At 36.1% G+C, this 11,319-nt stretch overlaps 1 pseudogene; it reads left to right on the plus strand.

Moving 5' to 3' along the window:
* The first annotated feature begins 338 nt into the window (after positions 1-338).
* Positions 339-9,020, plus strand: LOC138307585 (solute carrier family 22 member 7-like; annotated as a pseudogene).
* The last annotated feature ends 2,299 nt before the right edge of the window (positions 9,021-11,319 follow it).

An 11,319-nucleotide genomic window follows, 5' to 3' on the forward strand; every position in this document is an offset into this window, starting at 1 on the left:
AATTTCGGTATTTCCATTTGGAAACATGATCGCGGAAGTAAAACTATATATGATGTAGGCGTTACTTAGCGGAGATAAACCTTTCGTGAATGTTACTGGATATTTTTGAAAGTAAATTACAACAAACGAAAGTTGGCTTACTAACATCGTGTTACTTGTTAAGGCTTTGTATTTAGACAAACCTCAAAAACTTAGAAAGCAACTCAAGAAATGAAATAAATTTGAGGAAAATGAAAATTGAGCGTAATTATCCGGAAACAAATATTTGATATAAGTTTTATTTTCAATAACTTCGTTTGATATATGTAATTTTGTTTACCTGATATTTTTGTAGAAAACAATGTCAGCCACCAGTGCCTACCTAGAAAGTCTCATTGACGAATGTGGAGGGTTTTCACGGTTCCAGTTCATCCTTTTTGCTATTGTCATGATAAGTAAGCTCAGTGCGACATGGAGCACGTTGATGATGTCGTTTGCTGGAGCTGTGCCTGGGTGGGTGTGTGTATATGATACATCGAATACTACAGATATTGACTTGTATACATCGAACACGACGAACACATACTTAACAAACAATAGAAATTTATTGAACAGTTCTTACCAACAATGTCGACCTCCAGAAAATGCTTCTGTGGACAGCTGTATGGAGTATCACTTCGATGACAGCATGAATACAGTGGTTAATGAGGTGGGTAATAATAGCATTGATATAGATACATAGATACTCTTATCAAACAAACATTACCATGGATACTCTTATCAAACAAACAGCCATCACCATGGATACTCTTATCAAACAAACAGTCATTACCATGAATACTCTTATCAAACAGCCATTACCATGTATACTCTCATCAAACAAACTATCATTAACATGGATGTTCTTATCAACCAATTATAACCATGCATTCTCTTTTCAAACAAAAAGGCATTATCGAGGATACTCTTATCAATCAAACAATCATTATCATGGATACTTTTATCAAACAATCATTACCAAGGATACTTTTATTAAACAAACCATAATTAACGTGTATACACTTATCAAACAAACAGTCATTAACATGAATACTCTCATCAAACAGGCATAACCATAGATACTCTTATCAAATTAGGATTCATTACCATGGATACTCTTATCAAACAATCCTTACCATGGATACCATGGATACTCTTATCAAACAAACAATTATTACCATGGATACTCTGATCAAACAAACAATTATTACCATGGATACTCTTATCAAACAATCCTTACCATGGATACTCTTATCAAACAAACAATTATTACCATGGATTAGCTTATCAAGCAAACAGGGGTTACAAATGTACCATGATATATACTCTTATCAAACAAACAATCATTAACATGGATGTTCTTATCAAACAATTAAAACCATGGATTCTCTTTTCAAACAAAAAGGCATTATCGATGATACTCTTATCAATCAAACAATCATTATTATGGATACTTTTAACAAACAATCATTACCAAGGATACTTTTATTAAACAAACAATAATTAACGTGTATACACTTATCAAACAAACAGTCATTGACATGGATACTCTTCAGAAACCAGTTTATGCACATTGTTCAGGAATATCATCAGGTTTACTTACGCTTTTTTTTATTCATAAAATTATATTGTTAGGAATTTTAGATTGCCCTTTTATTCTCTAAGGAATGATACTCTGGTTTCTTAAACACTTATCCCTTTCTTGGACACCGGCAGTAACTTTCGTTGAATATCTTCATTTTATTATATTTTATGTTTCAGTGGACATTGATTTGTGATCAGGACTCCATAGCCTCCACCATTACTACGATACAGATGGCGGGACTGCTGGTTAGCGGCGTCACTTCCGGTCACATGGCAGATATTATTGGTCGAAAGCGAACCTTTTTCCTGTCACTGTTGATGATGATTATTTTCAACGTCGCCGCCGGCTTTTCTGTATCGTGGGAAATGTTCGCAATTCTCCGATTCTGTCTCGGTTTCGGAATTGGTTGCTTTTTGACAGTATTTTTCAATTTTTTGATTGAGTTTTCTCCTGCCAAACATCGCGCAGTAGTTTTAGCCATCCCGGACTGGAGTATCTGGGCCTGCGTGTTTGGATTCATGTCCATGTGGTTACACGACTGGAAGTACCTACATTACGCTACAGCCATAGCCACCTTACCTTGGCTTCTCGGCTGGTGGTAAATATAACTTTTAGGTTATAATTGTCACATTGACTTCTCGGCTGGTGGTAAACATAACTGTTATGTCATAGTTGTCACCTTGGCTTCTCGACTGGTGGTATATATCACTGTTAGGTCATAGTTGTCATCTTGGCTTCTCGGCTGGTGGTATATATCACTGTTAGGTCATAGTTGTCACCTTGTCTTCTCGGCTGGTGGTATATATCACTGTTAGGTCATAGTTGTCACCTTGGCTTCTCGGCTGGTGGTAAATATCACTGTTAGGTCATAGTTGTCACCTTGTCTTCTCGGCTGGTGGTAAATATCACTGTTAGGTCATAGTTGTCACCTTGGCTTCTCGGCTGGTGGTAAATATAACTGTTAGGTCATAGTTGTCACCTTGGCTTCTCGGCTGGTGGTATATATCACTGTTAGGTCATAGTTGTCATCTTGGCTTCTCGGCTGGTGGTATATATCACTGTTAGGTCATAGTTGTCACTTGGCTTCTCGGCTGGTGGTAAATATCACTGTTAGGTCATAGTTGTCACCTTGTCTTCTCGGCTGGTGGTAAATATAACTGTTAGGTCATAGTTGTCACCTTGGCTTCTCGGCTGGTGGTAAATATCACTGTTAGGTCATAGTTGTCACCTTGACTTCTCGGCTGGTGGTAAATATCACTGTTAGGTCATAGTTGTCATCTTGACTTCTCGGCTGGTGGTAAATATCACTGTTAGGTCATAGTTGTCACCTTGGCTTCTCGGCTGGTGGTAAATATAACTGTTATGTCATAGTTGTCACCTTGGCTTCTCGGCTGGTGGTATATATCACTGTTAGGTCATAGTTGTCACCTTGGCTTCTCGGCTGGTGGTATATATCACTGTTAGGTCATAGTTGTCATCTTGGCTTCTCGGCTGGTGGTATATATCACTGTTAGGTCATAGTTGTCATCTTGGCTTCTCGGCTGGTGGTATATATCACTGTTACGTGTTAGGTCATAGTTGTCACCTTGGCTTCTCGGCTGGTGGTATATATCACTGTTAGGTCATAGTTGTCATCTTGGCTTCTCGGCTGGTGGTATATATCACTGTTAGGTCATAGTTGTCATCTTGGCTTCTCGGCTGGTGGTATATATCACTGTTAGGTCATAGTTGTCACCTTGGCTTCTCGACTGGTGGTATATATCACTGTTAGGTCATAGTTGTCATCTTGGCTTCTCGACTGGTGGTATATATCACTGTTAGGTCATAGTTGTCATCTTGGCTTCTCGGCTGGTGGTATATATCACTGTTAGGTCATAGTTGTCATCTTGGCTTCTCGGCTGGTGGTATATATCACTGTTAGGTCATAGTTGTCATCTTGGCTTCTCGACTGGTGGTATATATCCCTGTTAGGTCATAGTTGTCACCTTGGCTTCTCGACTGGTGGTAAATACATGTATAAGTGTCAGTTCATAGTTGTCACCCTGACTTCTCTTCTGGTGGTAAATACATGTATAAGTGTCAGTTCATAGTTGTCACCTTGGCTTCTCGGTTGGTGGTAAATACATGTATAAGTGTCAGTTCATAGTTGTCACACTGACTTCTCTTCTGGTGGTAAATACATGTATAAGTGTCAGTTCATAGTTGTCACCCTGACTTCTCTTCTGGTGGTAAATACATGTATAAGTGTCAGTTCATAGTTGTCACACTGACTTCTCTTCTGGTGGTAAAACATCATATATAAGTGTCAGTTCATAGTTGTCACACTGACTTCTCTTCTGGTGGTAAATACATGTAATAATGTTAGTGCATAGTTGTTTTACCAAGTTGTGAAGCTGAAGAAACTATCCGACATGTGGCGAGATGGAATGGTCGGCCTGCCCCTGATCTGAAGCGGCTGCGGATCCTGGTAGAGGAGGATAACATGGCGAAGGAGGAGAGGAAAATATACCCTTGTGGATCTAGTTAAAAACAGGACGTTACTGAAACACACATTACTGTTAGGTATCGGATGGTACGTATACTTCTTCTGTAACAAACAAGTAATACACGACGAGGAAATATACCCTTGTGGATCTAGTTAAAAACAGGGGCGTTACTGAAACATACATTACTGCTAGGTATCGGATTGGTACGTATACTTCTTCTGTAACAAACAAGTAATACACGACGAGGAAATATACCCTGGTGGATCTAGTTAAAAACAGGACGTTACTGAAACATACATTACTGCTAGGTATCGGATGGTACGTATACTTCTTCTGTAACAAACAAGTAATACACGACGAGGAAATATACCTCTTGTTGGTTTGAAGGGTACTGTTACAGAGAGTTTCCGATATCTGGTATCCCACAACAAGATAGATGAAGCTGAAGAAACTATCCGACATGTGGCGAGATGGAATGGTCAGCCTGCCCCTGATCTGAAGCGGCTGCGGATCCTGTAGAGGAGGATAACATGGTACGAAACACGACGAGGAAATATACCCTGGTGGATCTAGTTAAAAACAGGACGTTACTGAAACATACATTACTGCTAGGTATCGGATGGTACGTATACTTCTTCTGTAACAAACAAGTAATACACGACGAGGAAATATACCCTGGTGGATCTAGTTAAAAACAGGACGTTACTGAAACATACATTACTGCTAGGTATCGGATGGTACGTATACTTCTTCTGTAACAAACAAGTAATACACGACGAGGAAATATACCCTGGTGGATCTAGTTAAAAACAGGGCGTTGCTGAAACATACATTACTGCTAGGTATCGGATGGTACGTATACTTCTTCTGTAACAAACAAGTAATACACGACGAGGAAATATACCCTGGTGGATCTAGTTAAAAACAGGGCGTTACTGAAACATACATTACTGCTAGGTATCGGATGGTACGTATACTTCTTCTGTAACAAACAAGTAATACACGACGAGGAAATATACCCTGGTGGATCTAGTTAAAAACAGGGCGTTACTGAAACATACATTACTGCTAGGTATCGGATGGTACGTATACTTCTTCTGTAACAAACAAGTACATGTAATACACGACGAGGACACCCATACATTTATATATCAATATCGCGAGTAAACGTATTACGTACGGTATAGACAAAAGGTAAGACACGTGCAATGTAACTAACCAAATCTTATCGAAACCAAATATGGAAATCGCAAATCATTATCGAGGAGGGAAATTGATGTATTATTGTTCTTTGATCAGGTTGGTTTCATAGCAGAATGATAATATATGTAAGTGATACTTTATACAGCTATAGAACTCAGAAACATATCTACATAGAGACTGGCAACTCCGCCATTTTGACGATCGGCAGATGTACCTCTGTATGTGCTTAGGGGTTTTTAGATAAATTCTTAAATAGATAAATACAGCAGAATAATTTTAATATTTTATAAATGTTCAATAATTTTCAGATGGTTTGAATACGATTTAAGATAGAAAAATAATATTTTAATTTACATATTATTAAAACAAAATGCACTTTCGGTTTTGAATGTCTGATTTTGAAAAACCCGGTAAAATTGCTGATTTTCATGCTTTCTAAAGTCATATTAAATAACATAAATCGGGAAAACTGGTCACATCAAACCATGATATAATGTTTAAACTTTGTGTTGATGCAAAAATATCGTGTTTTAAAGAATACACTTAAAAGTAGTTAGCCAAGGGAAAATGCCTATAAACCGGAGGTCCCGCTGCCTGTCAACAAAGACAAAGAAGGAGTTTCCAATCTCTATGTATATATGTTTCTGTAGAACTTTAAAGCCTGTCCTGTCAGAAAACTGAGTGTATTGTACATTGCGCATTATTATACAAAATGCATTACAATAAAGAAATTCGTGAATCGTTCTAGCTACACATGTCTGATTTTGAGATTATGGAGATCAAACATCACATCTTTTTTAACCTCTGACGTTTTATCCCGTCCAGGCTTTCATGTGGATACGGTTACTACGCTATTTCCTTTGGAGTACAGAGTTTGTCCGGTAACCTCTACCTGAACATGTTCCTCCTGAGTGTCGTGGAGGTCCCGTCACAGATACTGACCTACTTCTTATGTAACACGTAATATTTCTTTATATCTTAACTTCCTATTTTTCATTGATTCATATCATTCATTTTTGTATCCAAGATGCTTAGGAAATTGTAGTGGGTTATCTTATCAACTTGCAAGGTATTGGAAACAACAAATAATTGAAATAAAAAAGATGTTATTACGTTGAGTGTATTTGTTTTGTAGACTTTGTTGATAGTATAATATCATCGTTAGTGATTTGCTGTGTGAACAATACTAACGGGACTAAATAATTACATTGTGTGTTAAACATTACAGGTTTGGGCGACAAAAGACGACAGTCGTATTGTTAATACTTGGAGGTCTGACGGGGTTTGTGGTGGCCGGGGCAGAACTTAGTGGTAAATATAGTATTAACTGACGTTTATTTACTGAGCTTGGTAAAAGTGTATACTTTAAAACATATGTCATTTATTTAACTATATAATTAAAACACAATATACATACACTGTGATGTTTCCTTTACAAATGATATAGGAAATACGTATATATTACGGGTTCCGATTATTAACAAATCGATTGTGTTTATTTGACATACATGTATATATTTACATGAATAAACACCAGTTATTGTTCAAAAGCTTAGTATCGCTCTGTCGACGATGGAAAATCTGTTATAAATCACAGATAAAATTTTCGCGATCATAGCAATATCCCGCGACATTGCGAAAATATCCTTCCCGTGACTTTAACCGGTCCGGCTAGACGGTAATTATTTTAGTCCGATCGCTACCTTATTTATCTATTTCTGTTAGACATGAATAAACCAAACTTTTCAATAGAGCATTACAACCTTATCGCTTTATTGTTGTCAGCGTATTTTTTAACCGTTGTCGTACACATCTTTAGTATACCATATAATATATAAACACTTTCGCAATTGAGATCATTGCTCTATTCTTAGTCTTCTCTATTTATATATATATGTATAAAATATTTAAGGATTAACTTGAATAGATTTTTTATGTTATGGGGATATAACACAAAAATCTGAGTGTACTCTAAATGAACCGCGAAGTGGTTTATGATGAGAGTACACTCAGATTTTTGTGTAATTCAATTTACTAAATATCATCTCTTTAATACTCAAAATTCATTTTTGGACTCTTTTGTCTATGAAATCATTGCGCCGACATCTCAGCCAATAAGAAGCAACGTCATAAACGGCGACGCCATTTTTTCCTTTATAGGCTGATAAAGTAAATTTTGAAGCGAATGAAAATTCTCGTAACAAGCAAAATTGAATTATATAGGTATAAAAATAAATATATGATATATTTTTATGACAATAAATACATAATATATATCTATAACAATATATATATACATATAATATATATGTATAACAATAAATACAAAATATTTATCTATAACATCAATATGAATCTTCAGATCTGGAAATTAAGGGTAGGCTGATGAACGGATTTGCACTGACGGCTAAACTGTGTGTAGCGTCCGGCTGGGCTTCACTGAGTCTACTGACTACAGAATCCTATCCTACAGTCATCAGGTAGGTAAGCCAATGTTATAAGTACGAAAAATATCCAGAATGTCTATATTTTCTTCACTGACAATTGACTCCATTGTCATAAATTAATGGCGATTTATCGCTTATTAGATTTATGCAATTTTGTATTTGTAAATAATTGTTTTTTCTCTGTTTTCATTTTAAATCTGGCGTTCTGATTGGCTGATTCATTTTTTCGTACTACAAAAAATGGCGCGAATTCAAACAGTTTACAAAATAGAAATTCTTTCATACCCTGTTAAAAAGTAAAGTGCCATCAATACTTAAATAAAGTATATCTTAATCCGAAAAAGACAAAAGTTTATGTTAATCGATTTATGGATATATGTTTAATTATTTGTTACTATACAAATATTGACATTTGTATGTTAATTGAATGATACAATGAATTGTTAAACCTGACAAAGGTGATATTCCCCGAGGCCGGAGACCGAGGGAAATATCACCTTTTAAAGGTTTAATAATTCATCGTGTTATATAACGGCGAGTTTTGCACTTTTCTGATTGGTCTAGACCGCTTGAACAGGTCTGAGACTCCGAGACTTATATAACACGTGAAATTTTGAAAAACATGCTTCTGGTTTTCTAGGAACATCGGTTACGGACTTCAAAATTCGTTTTCCCGTGTTGGAGCCATGATTGCACCTAAGATTATTTACCTGGTAAATACAGCCGATATATCGCCATCTCGTTACAAACTCAGTCTTACTTAGATATACGAATGTTTGTCATATGCGATAATATAAACACACTTAATGTTAATTGTCTCTTGGGAATATCAACAAGTAAAGTATACACTTTATTTATTTGGTGGTTAAAAGAGAATGTAGGATTTTTTTAGATTTAGTGTCTTAGGCTAAATTATGTTAAGTGAACTTAATCAGTATAGAAATATAATTCCAAGAGCGTGTCTTACATCCACTACTGTTTAACGTATTCCTCCGATCAAAATCACAATAGGTACAGTATATGTGTGCGTATATATAACTTGAATGTTTCAGAACAAATCCACACCGGGCCTTATGTATTTCCTGTTTGGAGGACTGATGCTGTTGTCCGCGTGTAGTACCATCTTTGTGGTGGAGACGAAGGGTAGACACATGGAGGATCTTATCAATGGTGATCAAAGGAAATCTGGCCACGAACTTCCATCTATCGAAAAGATTGTTTCTGACGACATGAAAACGGAAAACAAACACAAATGTGATATATAAATAAAGTTAAATATCTTGTCTTTGTTGATTAATTAGCACACACGGGAAATGCTTTTAGACTATAGATTTCCGTAAATAAATGCGCAATTGTCGTTTTCTGCAGATATATTAAAGGTAGGTTAGGCCCAAGCGAATACATTATTTTTTGTAAAATCCGACAAACGGAAGAAAACGTTAAAAACATATTAAAAATATCTTAATTTAATTTCTTAATGCGTATGAGATTAAACAAATGAGTCTTGAATACAAAATTGAAGAACATCCTTGATTTATTACGTTCGTCAGGCTGGCAGGATTGTATGCAAATGAGTCTGCGACGGATTGTGTAGTCGACGTTTCGCGCATACGCATTGGTACGCACTAAAAGTAAACAAAATGGCTGAACGAGAGCGTGTGAGAAAAAAATGTATCAGAATAGGGAACAACGAGTAGGAAATTAGAATGAAATCGGTAGCACCCTAGGATCTTTATGGAATGAAACTCAGAGATGGCATTGTAGCAATAGAAGAAACAGAAGCCACATCTCAAGTGGAACTCGCCCGGATTCTGTTGTGTTGCACGTACGTGGTGAGTTAATTTCAACACATATGCCAGCGCACATACAGCGGTAGACTAACTAAATCTATGTTTGATATACTAAGCTAGCGAGCGCATGTAAGTAACTTGAAGTGTTGTAGATTATATGACATGTATAAACAATCCATCGTACTTCGATTTGTTGTTTTTTTACTAAACATGCCGTGGCAAGACTGTCACTTCTATCTGACATTTTGTTGCACGCTTCCGTTTGTTGATGCGGCCTCGTTTTGGAAAAAAATACGTCATGTTCTTTGTAAAGTTTGACTCCGCTCTATTTTTAGAGGAGTATTTTCCTGGTCCAGCTAGGTAACTGACCACCCATATTGTTCGCTGTATGCATCGAAAATAATCTGAAGATGATGTATATGCACAGGATAAATTTCAGTTTCGTAAATTTCATATTTCATTGGGCGAAACCTACCTTTAAATTTGTATCCAAATGTATGCATTTTAACTCTTTGTTTATGCTAATTTTGTGGTTAACAATTAATGGATGATTTTGATTTTTTGTTAGTTTGGAATTATTCTGAGAGAGATAAATATCTTTCAGAAACTTATACTAGAAGTTACTTGACAGTTTAAAACAAAATGAAATAATCTTGCGGAGAGTGCACTGAGCATACATAAGTGAGAACCCATCTTGAAATCCATCTTGGAAGTTCATATCTAAATTAATTTAAAGACGATTTATTGGACATATTGTGCCAACACTACACTACAGTGACTGGTGTTATAGTTTACCAGTGTATACTCCATCACTTTATTTATGTTTTTCGATAACGTCGACAAATCGAATATATCAGATTATGTGGAATTAGGAGAATAATAATTTGAAATCGCTGAAATCGCTGTGGTCGGATCGCTGTAAGCTAGTTCTAGCTTGTGAAGATCCATCGTGGTCATTTAATTACTGGTTAAATTTTTGACGGCTGTTTTTTTATAAACAAGTTTTCGGAAATATTAATATTTGATATCTGGATGTTGTATATGAGAACTAGCGTTAACGTTAGTGTTATTTTTCTCACAAATGACACTTCACACTTGATATAGTCGGTTAACAATGGCCGACCTTTCTTGTCTCAGACATTGTTAGGACCACTAGATAATACTGTTGATACCTTCCATCTCTCTATATTAACGTTGTCCAATCCGATGATATGTCGAATTTGCTGGTATATTAACATGACAGTTGCTTCTCTTTTAACACATATTCGGAACACATTGTTTAATTCATATACAATGTATTCATAATATCTCCGTTACACAACCAATACGTCTGTGTATGTGAAACATTGTTTGGGTGACTAGTACAGTATATATGTACACTCAACTCCATATCTGCCTAGGGCAATACGTGTGTGCATACAAAGATGAAACATGTGTACGAGTCACATATACACACTGAATTGTTTGGTAACATTTTATATAAGTCGCGATTTCTTCACTAAATATAATACTGTCATCTTCCTTGTTCACTTCCCTAATTAATTCCTCTTTGTTGTAATAGAATGAGGCGTATTTCACAGGTTTCGGTGTGACAGATACTGATCACATTTTCCTGTATCTCAGAAAAAGGAAGTGATGGACATATGATGGTACGAACACTGTAGATGTGTCTTTTTTTGCCCTCGCCTTACACAGTAATTTTTCGCACTTCTTAATGTGTATGCAAAAATAAAAAATAAAAAAATAAAAAAGACATGTAAAAAATGAAGCGAGATGCTACAAATACTTGT

This window comes from Argopecten irradians, chromosome 14, assembly GCF_041381155.1.
Source record: "Argopecten irradians isolate NY chromosome 14, Ai_NY, whole genome shotgun sequence".
Classification (NCBI taxonomy): domain Eukaryota; kingdom Metazoa; phylum Mollusca; class Bivalvia; order Pectinida; family Pectinidae; genus Argopecten; species Argopecten irradians.